Source organism: Oryctolagus cuniculus, chromosome 2 (genome assembly GCF_964237555.1).
Source record: "Oryctolagus cuniculus chromosome 2, mOryCun1.1, whole genome shotgun sequence".
Classification (NCBI taxonomy): domain Eukaryota; kingdom Metazoa; phylum Chordata; class Mammalia; order Lagomorpha; family Leporidae; genus Oryctolagus; species Oryctolagus cuniculus.
Genome location: NC_091433.1, coordinates 139,493,003 through 139,513,004, shown reverse-complemented (window position 1 = coordinate 139,513,004; position 20,002 = coordinate 139,493,003). Strand labels below are relative to the sequence as shown.

Genomic DNA, 20,002 nt, shown 5'->3' with positions numbered 1-20,002 from the left:
CCTCTTCCAGGCCAGCTCTCTGCTGTGGCCCAGGAGTGCAGTGGAGGATGGCCCACGTCCTTGGCCCCTGCACCCGCATGGGAGACCAGGAGAAGCACCTGGCTCCTGGCTTCAGATCAGCGCGGTGTGCCGGTCGCAGCATGCTGGCCACAACGGCCATTGAGAGGTAAACCAATGGAAAAGGAAGACCTTTCTTTCTGTCTCTCTCACTGTCCACTCTGCTTGTCAAAAAAAAAAAAAAAAATAGAAGGACATTGTGTTTTCATAAAAGGTTTGATTCAGCAAGACATAATAATCGTAAGTACATATATGCACCCAACACAGACCATCCAGATATATACAGCATATACTATTAAACATAAAGAGAGATATACTCCATTACAATAATAGTGGGTGACATCAACACCCCACTCTCATTGATGAACAGATCACTAGACAGAAAATCTATGAGGACACATCATAGTTGACATGTACTAACAAACAAGGGGACATAACAGACATTTACAGGATATTTCACCCAACAGCTATAGAATAATTTTTTTCTCATCAGTACATGTAACATTTTCAAGGATGGACCACATATTAGGCCACAAATCAAGTCTCAGCAAATAGAAAAAAAAAAAAAAAAACTGAAATTAGGGGCTGGGGCTATGTAGTGGGTAAAGCCAAAACCTGCAGTGCCGGCATCCCATATGGGTGCCAGTTCAAGTCGCAGCTGCTCCACTTCCAATCTACCTCTCTGCTATGCCATGGGAAAGCAGTAGAAATGGCCCAAGTCCTTGGGCCCCTGTCCCCACATGGGAGGTCCTGAAGAAGCTTCTGGCTTTGGCTCGGAACCAGTGGATGGAAGACTTCTATTTCTCTCTGCCTCTGCCTCTAACTCTGCCTTCAAATAAATAAATAAATCTTTAAATAAAAAACAACTGAAGTCATACTGTCTATTTTCTCAGACCATAAAGAAATAAAACTAGAAATGAACAAGAAGAACAACAGAACACTCATCAGTACTTGGAAATTAAAAAACATGCTACTGAATAATCAATGGGTCACTGAAGAAATTTAAAAAGGCAATCAAAAATTCTGTTGAAATAAATGAAAATTAAAACACAACATGTCAAAACCTGTGGGGAGGGGTTGGAGGTATGGCGCAGTAGCCCTGGCCTGCAATGCCGGCATTCCATGTGGGTGCTGGTTCAAGTCCTTGCTGTTCCACTTCCTATCCAGCTCCCTGCTAATATGCCTGGGAAGGCAGCAGAGGATGGCCTGGGTGTGGGGGTCCCAGAGGAGGCTCCTGCCTACTGGTTTGATTTCAGCTCAGCTCCAGCCGTTGTGGCCATTCTGGGGTGGACCGATGGATGGACAATCTCTCTCTCTCTCTCTAACCTCTCTCTGTAGCTCTTTCAAATAAATAAAGAAGATACTTCTTAAAAAAAAAAAACCTGTGGGGTGTAACAAAATGGTCTTAAGAGAGAAGTTTGCAGCATTAAGTGCTTACATTAATATACACACACACATATATTATATATATATATAAAATTAAAGACCTAATGATGCATCTTGAAGACTTAGAAAAACATGAACAAACCAAGCCTAGAATCAGTAGGAGATGAAAAATAAAAAGGATCAGAGCAGAAATAAATGAAATTCAAACTAAAAAAATACAAAAGATAAAAAAAAATGGTGATTTTTTTGAGAAGATAAACAAAATAGATAAGCCTCTAGCCAGACTAACAAAGAAAAAAACAGAACTCAAATAAATAAAATTAAAGATGAAAAAGGACACATTACAACTGCCACCACTGAAATAATACCATTTGTTGAACTCTTTACTTACCATTGAAATAATCATAGGTATCTAAATTCAATTTAAAATAGATCCTAGTAAAAAATAGGAGTGGGAATGAGAGAGGGAAGAACACATTAACACACAGTTCAGCACACATTCACATGAACTTACCCCTAAGGGTAAAGCTAAAAACTTGCCATGGGACTACAAATCCCATAAAGCTGGATGGTACTAATACCATCTTACATGTTAAGGTGATCACCTTAAGTATGGAATTGATCATACAGATAGGATTAAGTGTCAAAGGGGTCACATAAATAAGGCCAAGTGTCTGGTAATAACAATAGATAGAATTAAAAAGGAGAGAAAGTGCCAACATGGGAAACAGTCCACGCAGCAGTTCATAGAATGACAAAAGCCCTAAACAGCACTCTGACCTCAGAATCAGCCCCTAAGGCATTCAAATCTGGCTGAAAAGCCCATGAAAGCATTTCAGGCATGGAAAGCCAAGATACTGTGGCAAAAAATGTTCTACATGAAGGTTCTCTGTGAATGAGACCCCAGTGGAAAGAAGGGGCCATCAAAGAAGGATGTACTTTTCTCTGAAGGGAGGAGAGGACTCCCACTTTGCATATGACCCTGTCTAAATAACGATGGAGTTTGTGGACTCAAAAGGCCTCCATGGCCTTGACAGCTCATGTCAAGAGCATCAGGTGGTCGCTGATGTCAAAAATAAGTGTCAACTGTTAAATCAACAACAGGAGTCATTGTGCACTTGCTCCTCATATAGGACTACTGTGCTTAATACTACGAGAATTAACTGTAAAACTTGTCAAACTGTACTTTATACTTTGTGTGTGTGTAAATTGTTGAAATCTTTACTTTTTATAGCACTGATCTTCTGTATATAAAGTTAATTGAAATGAATTTTAATGAAGAATGGGATGGGAGAGGGAGTAGGAGGTGGGACATGAATGGGGGTGGGAGGGCGGGTATGGGGGGAAGAACCACTATATTCCTAAAGCTGTACCTATGAAATTTGTATTCACTAAATAAAAGCTCTCTTTAAACAAGAGAAAAACTACTATGAAGAACTATATGCAAAACTGGAAAACCTCAAAGAAATGGATAAATTCCTTGATTCATATTATCTACCATGATTAAATCAAGATGATATAGAAAATCAGCAGACGCATAACAAGCAATGAGACTGGTAGTCAAAAGTCTTCCATCAATGAAAAGTTCAGGACCTGATGGCTTTACTACTGAATTCTACAAAACATTCAGAGTATGTAACTCCAATACTCTGCAAACCAATACTCTGCAAACTATTCTGAGACACTAAATAAGGTAGAATGCTGTCAAAGTCTTCTATGAAGCCAGTATTACTTTGGCACTAAAACCAAAGACATGACAGGAAATGAAAACCATAGACCTATGTCCTTAATGAACATAGATGTAAAGATTCTCAACAAAATACTAGCAAATCGAATCCAAAATTGCATCAAAAAAATCACATCACAATCAAGTGAGATCTATCCCATAAATGCAAGGGTGGTTCAGCATCTGCAAATTAATAAACATCATAAATCACTTCAATAGAATGAAAAACAAAAACCATGTGGTCATCTCAACAGATGCAGAGAAAACATCTGATAAGATTCAATACTCCTTAATGATAAAACTCTTCTACAAATCAGGTACAGAATGAACATCCCTCAAAATTATAAAAGCTACAGATCACAGACAGACACCAAATATCATACTAAATGGGGGAAAGCTAAAAGCATCCCCCCCCTCATATCTGTGAAAAGACATTTCAAGTATATTTTGCATTAGCATGAGACAGAAGATTAGTTTTTCCTCCACAGAGATATATAACCTGTTGTATTACCATATGCTGAAAAGACAATTTATTCTACATTGAATTACATTGAATTGACAATTTAGTAAAAACCAAACCAAACCAAACAAAAAACAACTGTAGTAAGTTTTGAAATCAGGATGTGTCAATTCTGTAATTTGTTCTTTTTCAAGACTGTTTGGGCCCCTTTGTAATTTCATATTAACCTGTGGGTTAACTTTTCTCATTTCTGTCCCTAAACAACCACTTGAATTTTGGGAGGGGTTGCATTGACTCTGTAGTTTGCTTTGGGTAACACTACCATTTTATTAAGTTTTTCCATCTGTAGACATGGGATGTCTTTATGCTAATTAGCCTTTTTTATTTATTTCAGCAGTATTTTGTAGCTTTTGATATGTAAATATTTCTTTGGTTAAATTTATCTCTAGGTATTTTATTCTTTTGGATATTTTGTACATGAAATGGCTTTATTAATTTCCTTTAAAATTGTTCATTGTGAAAGATCTCTGTGAGTGAGATCCCGGTGGAAAGAAGGGGCCATCAAAGAAGGAAGTACCTTTCTCTGAAGGGAGGAGAGAACTTCCACTTTGATCAGGGTCCTGTCTAAATGATGTCAGAATTTGTGGACTCAAGAGGCTTCCAGCCTTGGCAGCTCATGACAAGAGCCTCAGATGATCATTGACATCATAAATAAGAGTGTCAACTGTTAAATCAACAACGGGAGTCACTGTACACCTCCCCATGTAGGATCTCTGTCCTTAATGTGTTGTACTATGAGAATCAACAGTAAAATTAGTCTTTAAACAGTACTTTATACTTTCTGTGTCTGTGTGGGTGCAGACTGTTGAAATCTTTACTTAGTATAGAGCTGATATTCGGTATATAAAGAGAATTAAAAAATGAATCTTAATGAAGAATGGGATGGGAGAGGGAGTAGGAATTGGCATGGTTTGTGGGTAGGAGGGTGGCTATGGGGGGGAGGACTGCTATAATCCAAAAAGTTGTACTTTCAAATTTATATTTATTAAATAAAAGTTTTCTATTAAGAAACAAAATAAAATTGTTCACTGTTAGTTTATAAAAATGCTACTGTTTTTGTATGTTTATCCTGAAACCTGCAACCTTTCTCAACTCATTCATCAGGTCCAGTAGATTTTCCATGAACTCAGTTTTTTCTAACAGAATCATGCCATTTGCCAATAGTGACAGTTTAACTTCTTTTCCAATTTGGATTCCTTCCACTTCTTTTTCTTGTCTAAATGCTCTAGTAAAGACTCCTATTTTGAATAGCAGTGCAAGAAGTGGACATCCTTGTCTTGTTCCTGATCTTAGAGGGAAAGCTTTCTCTTACCATTGGCTATGACATTACCTCTGAGCTTTTATAAATGGTTTTTAAGTTTGAAGAATTTCAACTATACTCCTATGTATTGAGTGGTTTTAAATAACTCATTTTTTAAAACTTTTTGTTGTTTTATTTATTAATGTAAAAGTCAGAGTTACACAGAGAGGAGAGGCAGAGAGAGAGAGGTGTCTTTCATTGGTCGGTTCACTCCCCAATTGGCCACAATGGCTGGAACTTCCAGGAGCAGAATTCTTCTGGGTCTGTCATGCAGGTTCAGGGCCCAAGTATGTGGGCCATCTTCTGCTTTCCCAGGCCATAGCAGAGAGCTGGATCAGAAGTGGAGCCGCTGGGACTTGAATCGGCATGCATATGGGATGCCAGCACTGCAGGTGGCAGCTTTACCTGCTATGCCACAGTGCTGGCCCATATATATACTAACTCATTTAATCTTCACGAAAACTTTATCAGATTGGTACTACTATTAACCCCACAGTACTGATGAGAATCAACAGTTTAATTAATAATTGCCAGATAAAATACAAGACACTTGGTTAAATTTGAATTTCAGATAATTTCTTTAGTATAACATGAATATACTTAAAAAGGTTTGTGGTAAAACAGAATTAAAAGTTTTGTAGTGGGAAAAAAGAAAAAAAAAAGAAAGAAAAAAAAGTTTTGTAGTGGGGTCAGTGCAGCGGCACAGTGGGTTAAAGCCCTGGCCTGAAGTGCTGGCATCCCATATGGACACCGATTCTAGTCCTGGCTGCTCCTCTTCTGATCCAGCTTTCTGCTATGGCCTGGGATAGCAGTGGAAGATGGCCCAAGTCCTTGGGCCCCTGCACCCACATAGGAGACCCCAAGGGAGCTCCTGGATCCTGGCTTCGGATCAGCACAGCTCTGGCCTTTGTGGCCATCTGGGGAGTGAACCAGAGGATGGAAGACCGCTCTCTCTGTCTCTACCTCTCTCTGTAACTATCTTTCAAATAAAAAAAAAAATAAATCTTTTTTTAAAAAAGTATAGACAGGGCAAGAATATAGCTCTGAATTCTAAAATGATCTTCCTTTAAAAAAAAAGTTTAGTGTCAGTATTTGCCCTAATAGGTAAGATGACACTTAAAGACATCTGTTTCTCATTTCAAGAGTCCCTGAGGGACTCCCACCTGCTGTTCACTTCCCAAATGCCCACAATAGCCAAGCCTGGGACAGGTTTAAGTCAGAAGCTAGGATCTCAATCTGGGTCTCCCATGTAGATGGCAAGGATCTAGGTTCTGAGTCATCAACTGCTGCACCCCAGGTACTCATTAGCAGGGAGCTGGAATCAGGAGCAGAGATAGGACCTGAACCCAAGCACTCAAATACAGGATGTGGACATTCCAGGTAGTGACTTAACCACTATGCAAAACAGATGCCGCCATTAGCTTTTTATGCACAGATTTTAATTTTTTTATACCCAAATAAACATCTCTTATTTTCACTTTCTTTTAAATATACTCACTTTCTTTTAAAATATCTTCATATGTCTCATAATACTAAATATTAATATATAAATGCTAATAGTAAACAATGTCTTGTTATCTGAATTTCAAATTTAACCGGATATCCTGTATTTTTGCTAAATCTGGCAAGTTGATAATTCCCCTGCGTCCTCTAGCTACTCATTTGTATAGGAGGACTGGGAACCCAAGTCTGGCTCTAAATTCATGCTCTAACAGTATTGCTCTGCTGTCACTAAAAAAGAATTAACTACTTGTTGGCTTATAGATCCTTCTTCAGGTCTCTGATTTCTAGGCTTTCGGATTTCGAGATTAGAAATGCCATACTGCAGTCATTACAAAAGAAATCAAAGGGTGTAGTAGGTAGAGCCACTGCCTGTGATGCCAGTATCCCATATGGGTGCCAGTTTGTGTAGTGGCTTTTCCACTTTCAATTCAGCTCCCTACTGATGGACTGGGAAAAACAAAAGAAGATGGCTCCAGTGCCTGGATACCTGCCATCCACACGGGAGATTCAGATAAAGTCCCTGGCTTAATCCTGCTTGTTATGCCCATCTTAGAAGTGAACCAATGATGGAAGATCTCTCTTACTCTCTCTGGGTCTAGATCTCTAGGTCTCCTTTTCTCTGTACCATTTTCAAATAAATAAATATCTTAAAAAAAAAAAAAGAAATAAAGAAATCAAGCAGCTCCCATTTTTCACTGTCATGTCAGAGACTAGATCCAGCAACCTCCTCTACGGTTTCTACAGTATGTTAGAAATACCAAATTCCATTATTTTTGACCCTATATATATATTTTTATTTAATGTTACTCAAAAGCTAATGAGAACTAGACTGTCAGCTATATACTTATTTTTAAAGGGTGCTTTTGAAATATCTCTAATGCTTGAGGTCCTGTGTTAGGACTAACAAAGTTAGAAAAATTATTGACATGAAAGGTTAGAAAAACTATGACTTAAATAACTCTACCAGGAAAGAAAGCCATGAACATAATGGTTGTTATCTATCACTTAGTAAGTACTTAATACATAGTGGTCACTTCATATATTATAATTTTGACATTTTAATTAAAGGTTGATAAACTCTTCATCTGTAAAACCGAAATAAAAGTTTCAGTAACTTGCCCAAAGTTATGTACCCAATAAATTATGAAATTAGTTCTATTTGATTCCAAAGTTTGAACTTTTAAAAAATTACTGCATGCTACTGTGCAACTGACTGAAATCTCAGGTTGTCAGTGACATAGCAGAGCTGACATTTAAGAGTCAGGGGAACATTCGCAACCAGTGCTTCCTCTATACTTACCAGAGGGACTATTCATGATGATAATTATTGTTGACCATTATTATGATGGAATGCAATCAATCACATTGTATTTAAGAATTTACTAAATATATTATTCCTGTTCTTTTTTTTTTTTTTTTTTTTTTTGGACAGGCAGAGTGGATAGTGAGACAGAGAGAAAGGTCTTCCTTCCATTGGTTCACCCCTCAATGGCCGTTGTGGCCAGTGTACTGCACTGATCTGAAGCCAGGAGCCAGGTGCTTCTCATGGTCTCCCATGCGGGTGCAGGGCCCAAGGACCTGGGCCATCCTCCACTGCACTCCCAGGCCACAGCAGAAAGCTGGACTGGAAGAGGAGGAGTGAATGGGACAGAATCCGGCACCCCGACTGGCACTAGAACATGGGGTGCTGGCGCTGCAAGCGGAGGATTAGCTTATTGAGCCGCAGCACCGGCCTAGAATTTACTAAATATATTATTTCTAAAACATTTTCCAGTCAGCTAGGAGTAAACTGGTAACAGATGGACACTATTACCATAAAACATAGTAGAAACCATGCATATATATTTAATTCTGCTTATACCGGTTCTGATGATAGTTTATTATGCTATAACTACAGATATTAATGACACCATAAAAAGTACTAAGAGAATAATTATATGCCAATTAAACAGTCCAAAATAAGTTGAAACACAAAGCTCCAAACTAACCATGGCAGCAGGTACAATTTAAAGATAAGAATACCAGTAAAAAGATAGGACCTGATGGGGCTGGTGCAGTGCTGTATCGAGTTAAGCCACTACCTGAAGCACTGGCATCCTAGCTGGGCACCAGTCCAACTCCTGGCTGCTCCTCTTCCAGTCCAGCTCCTTGCTGATGGGTCTAGGAAAGCAGGAGAGGATGGCACAAGTGCTTGGGCCCCTGCACCCACATGGAAGACCTGGAAGAAGCTTGTGGCTCCTGGCTTCAGTTTGGTCCAGCACCAGCACATTGCGGCCATCTGCGGAGTAAACCAGTGGATGAAGATCTTTCTCTCTCCTTCATTCTAACTCTGCCTTTCAAATAAATAAAATAAAAATTAAAAAAAAAAAGTGACAGGGCCCTGGCAAAGGAGAAGTTTAACTGTTTCACCAAGAATACGCAAAAAATCTAGAGTAGTGGTCAGGCAGGATATCACAAGCATATGAATACATTTGGCTCTAGACATCAAAACTTTCCATAAAAGCTGAGTTGATGAAACACCAGTATTAACTATTTCCCTGAAAGCATGCTGGGTGAGATGTCTATAAAAGCACTGAGAAGTGTTTCTCAGTGCCCCTTCATGGAAACTACAGCTGAGTTTGCCTCAAATTTGTCCTATTGATAAAGCAGGAGCGGTCTGTATGCCATATGTTGAGTAGAGGGATGACATTTTGTGATTAATCACTGTTAAAAATTCACATGCATTAATTGTTCATATTAAATATTGTCTGTACAATATAAAGAGAAGTGCCTGATTTATTCTAGGATCATATATAAATCATAGAAGTTTATTGGAAGTTCTGGTGCTTTACTAGAAATTATAACCGATGGGTTTTCTTTGGGTCATAAATTTCAAAAGTAAAATAATTTAGATCATAGCTTAAATGTATGTAAGTGTAATTTATTATGTCTAAGTCATAAAGTACTGAACACTTATTTTCCTCTATTTTTATTATTTTAATTAATGTAAAACCCAAAAAATTTCTCTCTATTCTATACTGAATCAAATTAACCACTGGATATAACCATTTCCTACCCTTAAACTATCTCTCTATATATGAATTCTTTATAAAGAAATTATTTCTGATTATTCAGTGAAAAAATAAAATATGTAAAAATAAAGTCTAATTAGCATTTCTCATTATAAATACTGAATGCAGGGGCTGGTATTGTGGCATAGTGGGTAAAGTTGTTGCCTGCAATTCCACCATCCTATATTGGGGACCCGATCATGTCCCAGCTGCTCCACTTTCAATCCAGCTCCCTGCTAATGGCCTGGGAAAAGCAGCAGAAAATGGCCCACATGCTTGGGCCCCTGCTGCCCATACAGGAGACCTGGAAGAAGCTCTTGGCTCCTGGCTTCAGTCTGGCTAGCCCTGGCAGTTTTGGCCATCTGGGGAATGAACCAGAAAATGGAAGATCTCTCTCCCTCCCTTTCTTTTTTTCTCTCTCCCTTTCTTTTCTCTTCTCTCTCTCTCTCTCTCTCTCTCTCTCTCTCTGTGTATGTGTGTCTCCCTCTCCCTCTGTAACTGACTTTCAAATAAATAAATCTTAAAAAAAAAATACTAAATGTAGTCTGCATTCTCCGGAAATAAAACCCTAAGTTGGTTTCTTTCCATTTAATCTCTCTTATAAAAGGTGTACAAACCTACATTGAAATGATGCAATTGAAGTTTGAAATAATTTGGATCAAGAATAAAGTCTTATTTTTATCCTTCAAGGAGGAAAGTGAAGAAGAGGAAAGAGAAAAAACTGAGTAGAGCACCTGGCACCCTGGGTCTTCTCACAGCAGGGATCTGTCTCTTAACAAGAAAACAGCAGGATCATTCCACCAAGTAGCAAGCTCTCCTGATTCACATTCAAGGATTCAGCTAGATTCCAGCCCTCCTTTTCAGAAAGATGGAAATGGAGGCATTTTTGGGCAGAGGATTTCCTCCCCTTCACACTGTGTTTCTCTTTTGTATGCTCCCTTGCCTCCCAACAGCTGTTTCAGGGCCACCAATCCCACCAGCCCCTGATAGCACTGCAAACAGCAGAGGGTTGAAACCCTTTCTCTGCAGAATACAGTATACAATATGTAGAAGAGGAGGGACTGTGGTGCAGTGGGTATAACTCTGCCTGTCTGCTCAATTTTGGCCCTAAATTGGACTTTTGCTTTATGTAGGTATTAACAGGAAGCTTTTGGAGTCTCCTGGCAATGTCAGCTATTTTTGCAGCACAGAAAAGCAAGTTAAAAGCTTCCATGATAGGGACTGGCAAGCATTAAGCTGCCATCTGCTTATATGGGCACCGGAGTGAACCAGCAGATAGAAGATCTGTATCTGTCTCTCTGATTCTGCCTTTCAAATAAATAAATAAATCTTTAACAACAAAAAGCTTCCATGATGCTTTGTTTACCTACATAAATGCCAACAGTCAACACTTTCTTAGATGTTTTCTCCCACCACTGTATTCTAGCCTGAATTTTGTTAATAAAATGTTGTTTTTCAAATAATTAAAATTGTAAAATATTTGTCTCTATGTAATTTTAAAAGCTGTCAGAACAGTGTTAAGTTTTTAACACTTCTCTGTATTTCTTTTTTTAAATTTTTTTAAATTAATTAATTTTTTTTTTTGACATGCAGAGTGGACAGTGAGAGAGAGAGAGACAGAGAGAAAGGTCTTCCTTTGCCGTTGGTTCACCCTCCAATGGCCGCTGCGGCCGGCGCGCTGAGGCCGTCGCACCGCACTGATCCGATGGCAGGAGCCAGGTACTTCTCCTGGTCTCCCATGGGGTGCAGGGCCCAAGCACTTGGGCCATCCTCCACTGCACTCCCAGGCCACAGCAGAGAGCTGGCCTGGAAGAGGGGCAACTGGGACAGAATCCAGCGCCCCGACCGGGACTAGAACCCGGTGTGCCTGCGCCGCAAGGTGGAGGATTAGCCCAGTGAGCCGCGGCGCTGGCCTTTTTTTTTTTTATTTGACAGGTAGAGCTATAGACAGTGAGAGAAAGAGAGAGAGAAAGGTCTTCCTTCCATTGGTTCACTCCCCAAATGGCCGCTATGGCCGGAGCTGCCGGAGCTGCAGGAGCAGGGGCCCAAGCACTTGGGCCATCCTCCACTGCCCTCCCAGGCCACACAGCAGAGAGCTGGACTGGAAGAGGAGCAACCGGGACTAGAACCTGGTGCCCATATGGGACGCCAGCGCTGCAGGTGGAGTATTAACCACGTAAGCCATGGCGCCAGCCCCTCTATGTTTATTTCTTAACAAAAAGGGGAGAGTAACGTAATTTCTTCTCTCAATGAATTTTATGTAATTATAGTGATAAGTAAGTTCATAGATGGCAACAGCTATGAGTATACTTCAGAAATCAATGTGAAACCATTTTCAATGTTTAGTGTTCATACCTTTTAATAATATTTTAATTTGGTAGTATAACAAAATACAACTGAACAGATTATATCATGAGATGAATAATGTGGCCAACTATAGAAAGTTGTATGTGAAAAGTCAGCAACTGGAAGCCTGAACATGGTTCAAGGTTCTTAGTTTAACCTGGGTTCAAAAACAAAACAAAAAGAGAAGCCTAAAGCCAGTGTCTCCCATGGCCTTTCCTTGGCTTCCAATAAGGCCACAGACACAGACATACACACACACACACACACACACACACATATGCAAAACAACGATACATTCTCTACCTTGAGGATACTGGCTCTATGCTTTGGAAGCTGGTATTCATTCATCACAAGTATGGTGCATATGCCATTAATCTACTGACTCCAGCTGCATCACAGTCAGTGTGTAATGATTGTGATAGTAATGAGAAACCAGTAATGCACTATCCCTTTTGAACGTAATTTTTTTGTTAAATCATGACTGTATTTAATTCATGTAATAATTCAGTCCCGTTCTATTCCATGTTTTCTTCATTTGTAGAATTCCAGACTATTTTAAAAATTTTACAAACTTAAGGACAAAAAGCCAACAAAAATAATTAGAAAATAGATAAAAGATACAGACATTTCACAAAAGAAGATATACTAATGGTAAATAATTATATGAAAAAAAGTTCAACATTATTATCTGTAGGGCAATTAAATTACAGCCACTGTATACCTCAGAATTACTAAAATAAAAAGTAATGGCAGCACAAAATACAGAGAAGGTGGAGAAACTCAGTCAGTTCCTCATGGCAACATAAAATACAGCCACCCTGGAAAACAGATGTGCAATTTCTGAAAAGTGAAACTTCAACTACCATACAACCCAGCAAGTACCTACTAGGCATCTATCCCAGAGAAATTATAACTTATGTCCACATAAAAAACAGTACACAGAGGAAACTCAGATTAATATGTAAATAGTTAAACAAACTGTGGTATATCCATACCATAGAATATTACTCAGTAGCAAAAAGAACAGAACTACTGATACATACAACAACTTGGATTAACAGCAAAAGAATTACATTGAGTGTAAAGAGCCAATCTGCAAAGGGTACATACGGTATAAACTCATTTATGTAACATTCTTGAAATGACAGATCTATAAAAATGGAGAACATGGTGCGGGCATAGTGGCACAGTGGATTAAGCCACCACTTTAGATGCCTACATCCATATTGGAGTGTGTGGGACAGACTATAGGTTACTCTGCTGGTAGGTGCTGCTGCACCTGGCAGGCAGCTGATGATGGTTCAAGCACTGAGTCCCTTCTCCCCATACAGACGATCTGCTGGAGTTTCAGGTTCCTCTCTTTGACCTGGTCCAGCCCAGGATATTGTAGGCTTTTGGGGCGTGAACCAGCAATGGATGGTCTTTCTCCCTTTTATTCTTTCAAACAAAAAAACAAATAAATCTTTTAAAAAATAGAGAATTGGGATTGCCATGGGGTCAGAGCGAGTGGGGTGAGAGGAATGTATGGTTATAAAAGGGCAATTAAAGAATCCTCATGGTGACAGAAATGTTCTGTATTTTGACTGTATTAATGTTAACATGCTAATGTAATATACTATAATTTTTATAAGATATTATCATTAGGGGAAGCTATATTAGGGTAACTAGGATCTCTGCATTATTTTTTACATTGCATGTGACTCTACAGTTTCTCAAAACTGAAAGATTAATTTTAAAAAATATTAGTTCTTAATAAACCTTGATGGTTGCTCCTATTCAAACAATGACCTAGAACCTAAGAGACAAAGATGCCTTTTTGTCATCTCATTATACACTGATGGGAGCCTTTTATTCCTGCCCATCACCTTTTCCCACGTTTCTACACACTAACATACAGAAACAGTGCTATCTCATAAGTGGGCCCAATCTACCACTGTTAGGGCACAGCTAGGATTATCCCATCCCCTCTATGTTTGGTCACTGCTTGACCCAATCTCATATACTAAACTATCAATTTCTTAGTGCCAGTAGTCCATTGACTCGAAAAGTTCTTATTTTTAATGTAATTAACAAAGCATCACAAACAGAACTTGTTTTTTTATCATCCTTCCCTTTTCGTTTTTATACTCAGGCTGCCTGTTCCAAACAACACTAGGTATCTCTTGCTATTTAGTTTTAAATTGGTGAACTTTTTCTGTGAAGAATCAGATAGTAAATACACTTTGACGGATACACAACTTCTGCCACAACTAAACTCTGCTATTATAGTATGAAATCAGCCATAGATAACATGTAAACAAACAGGCTTGGCTATCTGCTAATAAAGCTGTCTTTACAAAAATGGGAGGTGGGTTGTAATTAGTTGACCCGTTTTATAAGCTCAGCCTTGGCATTTGCAGCCAAAGCAAAGTTCCCATGACATGCAGTAACTTGAAATGGGGAGAAATACATACTGTTGTAAGGATTAAATAACTTTGTTGCAGTGGTTAAAACATCACTTAGGACTCCAGCATCCCATATCAGAGTGCCTGAGTAGGAGTGGTAGCTTCACTTCCAATTCTAGTTTCCTGCTAACGTGCACCCTTGTTGGGGGTAAAAGGTGATGACTCAAGTACTTGGGTCCCTGCCAGTCAATAGGGAAACCTGTATTGAATTCCAGACTCCTACCTTCTGCCTGGCCCAGCCCTGGCTGTTGCAGGCATCTGGGAAGTAAACCAACAGAAAGAAGATCTATATATGCCTCTGTCTCTCTGCCCTTCAAATAAAATTTTAAAACTTTAATTAAAAGCCAGATGGCATAAATCTGAGTTCAGCAAACTTATGGCTGACATGGAGGAAAGAATTAATACAGGTATGTGCTTCCTTAGCAAGGTCTTCACAGCACCTGCATTCTAGTATGTGGTATACTCTGAGAATTTAAGATCTTCCTCTATATGTAACCCTACAAAATGACAGCAATCTACTACAAAGATACAAATACAGTAATAATATTCAATTCCCCTTCGTCAAGAGCTTTCAAATAATATTTTGTCTTTAAAAATAATTTATTTCCCCAGGAGGAAAAGAAAGCTAGGCATCAGAAGAAATGTAAAGACAGGTGGCAGGCCCATTAAAGGCTACTCTATACAGTGATCTGCCCTTGTAAAGACCCAACAGGCCAGTCCACTGCAGTGGCTTTCAATGTGGAAAGCCTGGGGCTTCAGCAGAAGTCAGCTTATGAAGAGTCCTGGCAGCTCTGCCAGCCAAGAATTGGATCACTGGAAATGGAACTGTCCTGGAGTCGAAGGACACCCAGGTCAGAGCCACAGATCTTGCTGGCTCTAAGCTAAAAAGCTTTTCACTTGGCCCAGCTTCCAAAGTGACCACTGCTGCTGAGGGGATAGCCAACTAGGGTCAGTAACATTGCAGGCAGAACTGTAAACTTCCTGTTAGAGATGCTACCTGCCTTTACTTGACCAGCTCTCCTCCCAGGCCAGCTAGGTAATGGAAGTCAACAGGGTGCCTTCCCAAGAGGTTCACATCTCCCTTATGATGTACCCCACCGACCAGATTACTACCAAGCTCCTTCTGTCAGTTTCTATTTGCCTCTCAATCAGAAAACTTAGTTGTGGCTTAGATAACACCTTTCTATGTTCTCTAGTAATGACTCTGTCCTTTGTTCTAGACCCTTTCAAGCCCACATGGACCTAATTCCTTTATAATCACAGCCTCTACTCTTACATCAATGGCTCTATTCCTGACCTGTATGTATTGATGGTCTTCTCCCCCACTTAATGTTTTATGACTGTTCAGAATTTCTCCATAGACAAACCCCTCTACCTGCAAAAGTTGAGTGGCCTTTCTCCTAGTCTTGGCTGGGATCAGCTTTGGACCACATCCATCAAAGAGTCCTCACAAGGGTCCAGAAACCCCCCTCATTTCCTCTCCTCTATGAAATCCTCTCATTACTTGGTTAATGCCACTCATAGAATCACTGGTTGCTATTCTCACCCTGGCTTTTATACTACAGTGTCTGTTTAAGTGTTTACAGGAGGTGATAATGGAATAAACCAAGACATTCAGCAACCAGGCAGTCAACCAAATGTTGCTACAGGGATATACTCAGCTCCCCACCCACGAGACAGCAGCTTGAGACATCACCCCATGCCAGCGAAGAGTACCTCATTGCCCCATGTCAGCAGGAAGTAGCTCTAAAGACAGATCATCATCCCTCTGCCCCTCCTAGACTTTTGGGACTAATGTAATCCCATACAACTTCTGCTTTATAAAAAACAAAAGGGGGGAATGTTAGGAAATTGGCACAGTCTTATCTATGGCAGGATGCACCCTGACACCATCCTAGGCTCTAGCCCCAGCTGACATTGCTGGAAGCCAGGTGGCCACATGGCCCAACCACCAGTGTCAGCTCTAGCCCCACCCTAATGGGATTCACTGCTCCTACTTCCCTGCCCGCCCCCCAGCAAAGTTTTAAAAGGACCTGTTCCTAAACATGTGGCACGCTCTCTCTCTCCTTCTCTCCATCTCCTGACCTCTCTTGATCTCTCTTATGCTCTCCTTCTCCCTCTTTTCCTTCTTTGCCCTTTCCTTTCAGTCTGTCAGGTTTCCCCAATAAACTTTTTCCCTCACCAAAAAATAATAATAATTCATTTGCTTTTGGTCACAAAACACAGGAAGTTGCAAAGGTAATGCCCATGACCCACTGGTTGTCCATCTTCTCAGTCTGTGCACCTATAAAAAATGTTAAGTTTGCATTCGTTTTTGATAATAGCCAATCACTTAGCTTAATAATTAGATACTGAAATTTTTTTTGGCCCTTCTTATCTCTTCCTTTTGAGAAATGACTTCTTCTTTCCCAATTTGTATCCCTTTAATTTCTTTTTCTTGCCTAATGGCTGTGGCTAAAACTTCCAGAACTATATTTAATAGCAATACTGAAAGCGAGCATCCTTGTCTGGTTTCAGATCTTAGTGGAAATGCTTCCAAATTTTTCCTCATTCAATATGATGCTGGCTGTTGGTTTGTTGTTTATTGCCTTGAATATGTTGAGGAATTATCCTTCGGTACTCAATTTGCTTAAGATTTTTATCAGGAAAGGATGCTGTATTTTATCAAATGCAATCTTAGTGGCTGGCACTGTGGCATAGTAGGTTAAGCCTCCATGTGCAGTGCCAGCATTCTATATGGGTGCTGGTTCAGGGCCTAGCTGCTCCATTTTCAATACAGCTCCCTGTTATGGTCTGAGAAATCAGTGGGAGATAGCCCAAGCTCTTGGACTCTTGCACCCACATGGGTGAACCAAAAGAAGCTCCTGCATCCTAGCTTCGGATCAGCCCAGCTCTGGCCATTGTGGCCATCTGGAGACTGACCCAGTGGATGGAAGACCTTTCTCTCTTGTCTCTTTCTCTGTCTGTAACTCTGCGTCTCAAATAAATAAATAAATAAATCTAAAAAAAATGCAATCTTAACGAAAACAAAGCTGAAGACATCACAATACCATGTTTTAAGACATACTACATGGCAGTTATAATCAAAAAAGCCTTGTACTGGCAGAAAAATAGAGCAATGGAAAAGAATAGGATCCCCAGAAATCAACCCACATATAACCAACTTATATTTGACAAAAGAACTAAAACCACTCCCTGGAAAGGACAGTCTCTTCAATAAATAGTGCTGGGAAAATTGGATCTCTGTGTTCAGAATATGAAACAAGACCCCTACCTTACACTTTATATAAAAATTAACTCAAAATGGATCAAGGATCTAAATCTATGATCTGATACCATTAAGTCACTACAGAACATTAGGAAAACTAGGCCATACCCTGACTGTCACACCTCATTAGCTCAAAAAGGGTAGCCCTAAGAAGAGCCAGATGTACAAAATTTGTTCATAGAATGGCGTTCAAGTTACTTCTGTCAATTTTGTTTGGTTTCCTAATTTAAGGATTAGTATCACAAATTTCTTAAAATTGTCATTATGATAAAAGATCCTTCACTCTGTCAGAAAAATTTAAAGAGATCTCAAACCCATGGCTTTCTTCTCAACCATTCTTAACTAGGCAAAGATGAAAACAAACTCGTTCAAATATAAAATCACATCTTTTGAGGTGCTTACTGTGAAAGGATTTGAGATGTCTACTACTGTTCCCTCCAGCTTATTTTTTCCTTTTTGCTATTTCATCCATTCCCTAAATAAGGGTCTGTTGAGATGCATGCAGACCACTTTCTAAGGGTTAAACAATCTTTAAACCTGAGTCCCAGATCAAAGAGCAAAAGTCTCACGGACTCCTTCAGTGATTCATAGTTTTTATATTTCTGAAGATTAATTAAACGTTTATATAATCAATTATTTTATTTTATTTTAAAGTTTTTTTTTTATTTGAAAGAGTTACAAAGGGAGAGAAGGAAAGGTGGAGAGAGAGAGGTCTCCCAACTGCTGGCTTACTCCCCAACTGGCTGCAATGGCTGGAGCTGTGCCAATCAGAAGCCAGGAGCTAGGAACTTCTTCCGGGTCAACCACGTGGGTGCAGGGGCCCAAGGACTTGAGCCATCTTACACTGCTTTCCCAGGCCATTGCAGAGAGCTGGACTGGAAGTGGAACAGCCGGGACTCGAACAGGCACCCATATGAGATGCTGGCACTACAGGTGGTGGCTTTACCTGTTAAGCCACAGCATCGGCCCCTCAATGATTTTAACTTAAGAAAAAAAAATGGGGGTACCGGATTCTGTCCCAGTTGCCCCTCTTCCAGGCCAGCCCTCTGCTGTGGCCTGGGAGAGCAGAGGAGGATGGCCCAAGTGCTTGGGCCCTGCACCCCATGGGAGACCAGGAGAAGCACCTGGCTCCTGCCTTCGGGTCAGCGCGGTGTGCCAGCCGCAGCAGCCATTGGAGGGTGAACCAACGGCAAAGGAAGACCTTTCTCTCTGTCTCTCTCTCTCACTGTCCACTCTGCCTGTCAAAAAGAAAAAGAAAAAAAAATGTATTTTAAAAAGGGACTAAAGGAGCCAGTGCTGTGGTGTAGTAGGTTAACCCTCTGTCTGTGGTGCCAGCATCCCATGTGGGCACCAGTTCATGTCCTGCATCCTCCACTTCTGATCCAGCTCCCTACTAGTGGCCTGAGAAAAGCAGTAGAAGATGGCCCAAGTGTTTGGGCCCATGAATCCATATGGGAAACCCAGACGCTCCTTGCTCTTGGCTTCAGCCTGGCCATTGCAGCCATCTGAGGAGTGAACCAGCGTTGGAAGATTCCTCTCTCTGTGTCTCTCCTCTCCCTTTCTGTAACTGACTTTCAAAATAAATAAATAAATCTTCAATAAAAAAAGGACTAAAAACAGAGTTGGGTGAACAGTGATGAAACCTCACTGATTAAAAACATGTTGGGGGGCCGGCACTGTGGTGCAGCGGGTAAAGCCATCCCCTGAAGTGCCTGCATCCCACATGGGTGCCAGTTCAAGACCCAGCTGCTCCACTTCCAATCCAGCTCTCTGCTATGGCCTGGGAAAGAAGCAGAAGATGGTCCAAGTCCATGGGCCCCTGCACCCATGCAGGAGACCTGGAAGAAGCTCCTGACTCCTGGCTTCGGATCAGTGCAGCTCCAGCCGTTGCAGCCATCTTGGGAGTGAACCAGCGGATGGAAGACCTCTCTCTCTCTGCCTCTCCTTCTATTTCTGTGTAACTCTGACTTTCAAGTAAATAAATAAATCTTTAAAAAAAATGTTGGGACTGTAGTTTACTTTGTGGGAAAAACATTAATTATTAATTTCTTTAATGGTTATAGTGCTATTCAGATCTTACTTTTCTCTAGCTAATTTTTATCATTTTTCCATTAAAATTTATTTATTTGAAAGGCAAAGCATGAGATATAAAGAGCAAGAGAGATATCTTCTATCAGCTGGTTCACTACCCAAATGACTGCAGAGTCAGGGCTAGGTCTGGCCAAAGCCAGGAGTCAAGAATTCCATCCAGATCTCTCACAGTGGTGGCAGGGGCCATCATCACTCACTGCCTTCAAAGGCATATCAGCAGGAAGCTGGATCAGAAGTAGAGTAGCCAGAACTCCAACTGACACTCTGATATGGTATGTGGGTGTCCAAAGCTTACCACACTGTGCCACAGC

General features: G+C 40.3%; 1 protein-coding gene across 27 annotated transcripts in view; it reads right to left on the bottom strand.

Annotated features, from left to right (window-relative positions):
- WDPCP (WD repeat containing planar cell polarity effector) overlaps window positions 1-20,002 on the bottom strand; it is a 378,644-nt gene that overhangs the window by 162,719 nt on the left and 195,923 nt on the right. Inside the window, exon 16 of one of the 27 annotated variants that reach the window (XR_007918239.2) lies at window positions 8,574-8,770. The exons of the other annotated variants lie outside the window; for them this stretch is intronic. The gene's annotated coding sequence lies outside the window, so the exon portion shown is untranslated. The remainder of the gene's footprint in view (window positions 1-8,573; window positions 8,771-20,002) is intronic. 27 annotated transcript variants of the gene reach the window in all.